Here is a 6,335-nt window from a genome sequence, read left to right as displayed (position 1 = left end):
GGGTGCCCGCGGGGAGCGGGCGGGCCCCTTCCCTCCGGTCCCTGCCGCCCCCCCGTGCCCGGCAGCGCAGCCCCCGCAAGGGCTCTCAGTCACTCGTGGGTCGCTCCCAGCGCACCTCTGCTGTGCTCGCTCCCTCCCCGGCCGCCGGGCCGCGGCGCCCGTAAGGGCCCCGCTCGCCACCGCCTTGTGCAGCAGACACACCGTGCCATACGTGTCCCGCTGTGGGTGCTCACGGGCACCCTGCCTTTGCGGCCCCTGGCCCGGGGAGCCGACGTGCTGGAAGTCAGAGCCCCTCCGGCGTGGGCAGTGGGGTTTCTGGCTCTGGCCAGAGGAGGAGTTTTGACCTGGTGACCTGCTGCTTCATCTGAGCGGGGATTTTTGCCATCTGTATCCAAGTGCGGGCAGGGGCAGGTTGCCGGGAGGTGCGAATGAGGCAAAGCCTAGTTCGGGCTGGCAAAGTCTGGCAGAGGAGGCAGCGCACAGCTTGCTTGAAGTTCTTGATGGGGCTGGCTCTCAACAGGCACATCCATCCCTTGCCTGCAACACCAGGAATCACACTGGGGGCTCTCTCCCGCCTCTCCTCCCATAAAACTTCACAGATTCATGGCCAGATCCTGTTCTCACTTTTCCTGGCAGAAGTAGGGAGTAGCTACACAGGCATTAGCAGGATCACCGCAAATTTATGTTGGTATAACTGAGAGTGGTGCCTAGCCCTTGGGATCATTGGGCATTTCAGTGCTGGGAGGTAGGGTTTACGCGCCCGGCCTCTGAGCTTGGTGGCAGCTCTGCAGCAGCCAACAAAGCCAGGATTTACACTTGTTGTGCTGGGATCCCCATCTCCGGGCCCCACAGCATCAGGCATCCAAAGTCTTTGCGCGTCAGGAGCTGCAGAGCCTCGCGCGCGGTGCAGGGAATGCCTTGCGGCTCCTGCACATGCACAGCTGCATGCAGATGAGGAGTTAAAGCAAATTACACCGGGGGGCATTTGGCCCCCCTGGAATTACTCAAATTTGTACCAGGTTGGGACTTAGTGCAGCCTGAGGCACGCACCCCTACACGAATGCCAGGTTTCAAACAGCTCTGAGCATCCCTTCAGGTTCAGAGTGGAAATAGTCACATGAGCATTTTTCGAGGAGCAGGTAAATGTTTGAATACAGGCTACACGGTACAAATAATTGAAGGCTCCGAGTGTCTTAATTTATGACCCACTATTCCAGTGTTTCCCATCACTGTAGTCATCAATGATGCTTTATTTTAATGGGAATAGGAGATAGAGGAGGTACAGCTGGAGGTAAATAGTAACCCAGTGTTTGTGGTAGGAAATAAGGAGCCATTGTCCTCAGCACTATGTAACTAGAAAGATAATAGTTGGTACAGCAAATACCAACTAATTAGAGGGCAAAGGCAGTCTTGAAATTGCAGCTGGCTGCAGGAAATTTTAGGTGCCAGCATTTTTGCTCCGAGGTAAAGCTGGTTTACCATATGGGCTGTCGTTCCCCGCTTGTCTGTCGAACTTCTAACTTGCATGTTCAGGCTGCGGAGGGCAGGGTGCTCCTTTGGGGACCTAGCAAATGCCAGGGTCCCCTCCCGGGACCTGGAGGTGTGAAGGGCAGCATCACAGACCTGAGGCTTGGTAACAAGTTGCTTCGCCTGATGAGTGACATGCTTTTCCACTTTTGGTGTTACAAGGGACACCTGGCCACAACGGGTGAGATCCTCATCGGTCCTCACAGGAATCCTCCTGGGGCTGGCACTGCTTTGCACCCCGAGATGGTGTCTTACATCAGGGTTAGAGGTGGCAGAAGGGGAAGGCAGAGCCACTGTAGGACCAACAGCAGAGACGGACGGGTGGGACTGGATACATGTGCTCCTTAAAACCTCCAGCTATGAGCTGTGTGGATTATTCAAAAAAAGATCCCAGCTTATTGAAAGACCACACTGGCTTCAGTGTAGTCCATGAGGAAGATGGGACTTTCTGCAGCTTTAATCCTTCCTTGCTGTCTCCACTCCTGCTTTGGTGGAACAAGAAGAGCTGTTGGGAGGCACGTAGGCGTGTCTCAGTCCCGTGGTGGTGCTGGGTGCCAGGAAGGGCAGGAGGGACAGCTGGGGGTGCAACACCTCGAAAGTTGGGTGGGAGTGGGCACCTGGCTAGCTGCTTGAAGGGCTGGGGAAGAGGCAAGAGGTCCTCAGCCAGCAGTAACGAGGTGTGTGGCCCATCTGGGTGTGTGTGTGTCTCACAAGGGGGAAGACTTGGCACTCCTGCCAGCACTGAGGACAAAAAACACAGAATGAGTTGGTCATGGTGCTTGTGTGGGTGGGTGAGGACAGGAGACCACCTATTGCTTTACCTCACTTTGTCCTTTCTGCTGAAATGGCTTTGTTGTTTTTCTCCTGGAAGGAGAAATGTTGGTTGCCTTCTTTTCTTCTAGTTTCCCCCACAAGTTTGCTTCATCCTCAACCAAAACAGTGACCCATGAATATCATACCATAGTTTTTGTCCACTGAAGCTGTTCCTCCATCTACAGAGGAGGACGGACGAGGAAAGGGCACTTGTACCTGGCCAGGGGTGAGCCTCACTAGGTACCAGCTGCCAGTAGGAGGGGCTCCTGTCTAGTCTCAGCTGCTGAAGATGTCATCCAGATGTTCTTTAGAAGATGTCCTGAACTGATTAAGCCTCACTGATTTAATAATGAGCAGTGTCCACAACTGGAACTGGACTTTACTCTGCGACCAGAGTCTCAGCTCTGACTAACATTGGTGGGAGACACTGTCATAGCACACCAGGGAAGATGTTACATCTGATCAGTTGTGAAGTAGCTTAACCCATGCAGCCCCCTGGACACCACAAGCCGCTTTACTTCTCTTCGTGTCGCTGAAACATTCCTATGGGTCCAGTCACCCTCACGCTCCCCTTTCTCATCTGCTACAGTAATGGATATCGTGTGTCTTACCTGGCTGGCCTCTGCTGCTGGTGAGCAGGAAGAGCGTGGGGAAGTGCTCAAACTGTTCGAGATGTGGAGATACTCAGCTCACTTGGCAGAGAAGAAGAGTGATTTAAAATGTATAAGGAACATATAAGTCCCTCTCAGTTAATAGCATGACCCTGCAGAATATATTCAGCAGTAGGAGACCTTATCACTAGAAAGTGAGCCATGTGGCTCCAACTTTTCTTAACATATATGTAGGCCCAGTGTGGCATTTCTGTGGTGCTCATAAGCTCTTATCTCTTGGGAAGTTTCTTCCATCCCTGTTGCATCTGCACAATAAGCTTCCCCCTAGTCAGATGGTTCTGTGTCCTCTCTGCATGCAGTGCAGAGCCAAGGCCGAGATTATGCCTATTTTGTGACAGCTTTCAAGGAGTACCTGCTACTCCTCACTACGCTTCTTTTATCCGGATGGACCTTTTTTTGTCCTTTCATTACCACTCGCCCCACATTCCTGTGGTGGGATTAGTAGCAGTAGTAGGAGCAAGTCAAAGGGAGTGAATTTGCTGTGAGGAACTGGACAAGTTTCCAGCAGTGAGATTTTTATGAGTCAAGGTGGAATTTATGGAATAAAATCTGGAAATGGAAAAAAAAAAAATCTTGAGCTCCTGCCAAAGGAGGGCTTGTTCCAGACGAGTTGCCTGATCTGACCTGCCTCGCAGGTGTGAAAACCTTCATTGACCCACCCCCATGTTCTCTACCTGCCCCTGCAAACACCGAAGAAAACCACCACCTTATTCCCAGCCGCTGCCCTTGTGGGAAGCAGCCAGTTTCCTTGAGGCGTAAAGCTCATGACCTGAGAATTTGTGGCACTCCACAAAAGGAAATATAGGCTAAACTTTTGAAACATTTCCTAATGTTGACGTCTTTCAAGCGGTGGAATTGTCTCCCCAGGGACACGTGGATGCTCCGCTCCTTGAGTCAGGGAGACAGGACCGGACAACGCACAGGGAGATGTATTGTTGGGAAACTTACTGCCCCCGTCCCCGGGAGAGACAATGAGGGGGGAGAGAGGAAATAAATTAGATGACTTGAATCATTTCCAGCTCTAATTGCTATGATCTTGCAGTAGTTTTCCCAGCCCCAAGTATAACATTAACCATCGAAGCACAATTTCACCCACGGTCAATTAAACCAGGATTCATCTGGCCTGACATCACCAAGTAAAATCCATCCTGGACTCAGGGACACCCCGCTGAGAAGAGACAGGAGCCAGACAGGGGCTCCATGGGATGGGCAGAAGCTGCTGCCTTTGGAGATGGACATCTCCAAACATGTTCTTCCCCTTCGCTGGCACAGGGCACAAAGGGCAATGCAGCAACTGTATGATGTGTGTTTGCCTTTCCTCACCTCGGTGATGGGACTAGTAGGGTCCCTGGGAGTGATCCCCCTGTCTGGACGGTGCTGCTGGCTGGGGGGCTGCTCCAGAGGTCAGATGGAGACAGCCAGCTGTGCTGGCTGATGTGTGCCACTCTGCAAGATGGCAGGCTACCTCTTCATGTTCAGTGGCTACAAATGTTATCCTCTGTCCGGTTTGCCCCTGCCCTCCTGGTCCTCCGAAGCGCAGCTCTGGGAAGCCCGTCAAGTGTCCACAAGCGATTCAGTGTCTGGAGCTGCATTTCTGAACATCGAGCTCCACAGGGTGGAGGGTGGATCAGGGTACGGCTCTCCTACGGCAGATCTCCTACGGCTGCAGCCCGCCTCCTTGCAACTCCTTTCTCTTCCTCCCTGGTCCTTGAACAAAGGGTGAACCGAGCCATTTACTAGGTTTTGAATACCAAGAAATCAAATAACGAGAAACTCTTGTGAAGACGCAAGGATTTAAAGGATGCGTCAGTAACCAGACGAACCTGGTGGCTGCCGTGGGGTGAAGTCCTGACTTGCCTGGCTCCACGTAACTCGGTAGCAAGGCTGGGGAGAGCATGCAGAGTTCATGCCTCCTCGTTTAGCACTTTAATCATTAGACAGGCACTCCCAACAGCGGGCTCTGTGGGCTGAGCGAGTTAAACTGTAACTGCTCTCCTCAGCGGCCCCCAGCGAGGAGCCCTGGCTTGCGTGACCAGGGCAGGACCAGCCTCCCACCAGTTCTCACTGCCAGCTCGGGCAGGGACATAGGGTTGGCCCCGACCGCAGGCTGGCATGGGGGGAGCTGCCCCAGCTCGCCATGGCCACCATGGGGATGGACCAGGACCCTGTTAGGTTTTGTCCCTTAGAACTGGCAAAGCTTCCCCATCCCTCCTTCCCATGGACAGATAGGCATCGCATGGCCCCATGGCACTGCTGGGCGAGGGGGACAGGAGATGCCCCTGGGGCCAGCCCACGGCACCGGGCTCCGTGCCCTGCCACTGATAAGGACCAGGGCTACGTGGTTCGGGGAGGTGCAGGGCTACGGCCATAGCCAGACAGTGAGGTAATCTGCCCCCCGACTCCCCTCCTCTCAGACCAAGTCTCTTGGTCTCTTCTACTTGGCTTAAACCCTGAGGCGAAGAGTTGTACATCCTTTCCAAAATTTTTATTGGCATGAATTATGACAACTCTGGATATTCTTATTGTCTGTTCAAATGGCCGATCCCATTCTAAAGTCTTACTAATTCTTGGCCTCGGCTGCTTCCTGTGGTAATGAGTGCTACAGCATAATTAAACATGGTCTGTGACAGCAACCATGCGATGGGCTTCACTGGCGGCAGCAGCGCATGGGTGTGCGTGCATGTGTGCAGGCTGGGGTGCACAGGAGGTGACAGCGCACCCCTGCCCACTTGCAGGCAGGGCAAGCATCACCCTGCGAGGACAGGCAATCCCAGGGCACAGCCGGGCTGGGACACGGGGGCACTGAGGCCACGGTGCCAGGGCTGTTCACCCCAGGTGCTGTGACAGAGGGCTCCCCCCAGTGCCTGACTGTCAGGGAACGACGAAAACCAAATTCCTGCCCCGCAGTCAGAAGGGAACGGTCGACCCCCCAGACCCCTCCCTCCAGATTAGCGGAGTGATGCTGAAGTCCCGCAAATCTGGCAAGAAGATGTCGCTGAACAGCTGAGCATCCGCTGGTGGTGGTGGGGAAAGTGCACGCGAGGCTCTAGCTGGGATCTGTCAGAGACAGACGAGGCCCGGCATCCCTCTCTCCTGTGGCCTGCCGCTGCTCAGGGGGTGCAGCTGGGGTGGGAGGGGATGTGTGCCCCTCCACGCTGTGCTGCTTCTTACTGCAGCAGCAGAGCCCCTTCCCCAGGACAGCACCAGGGGAATCCCAGCCGATGCTAAGGGTTTACCTTGCTCCGCTACATGCTCCCCGATTTCTCCATTTAATCTTTCATTTTTTCTCCTTTTTCCCTTCCCTTCCCTTCCCTTCCCTTCCCT

The sequence above is a fragment of the Aptenodytes forsteri genome, unplaced genomic scaffold (assembly GCF_000699145.1).
Source record: "Aptenodytes forsteri isolate BGI_AS27 unplaced genomic scaffold, ASM69914v1 Scaffold241, whole genome shotgun sequence".
Classification (NCBI taxonomy): Eukaryota; Metazoa; Chordata; class Aves; order Sphenisciformes; family Spheniscidae; genus Aptenodytes; species Aptenodytes forsteri.
The sequence above is the reverse complement of the archived record's forward strand: the minus strand, read 5'-3'. Positions refer to the sequence as shown.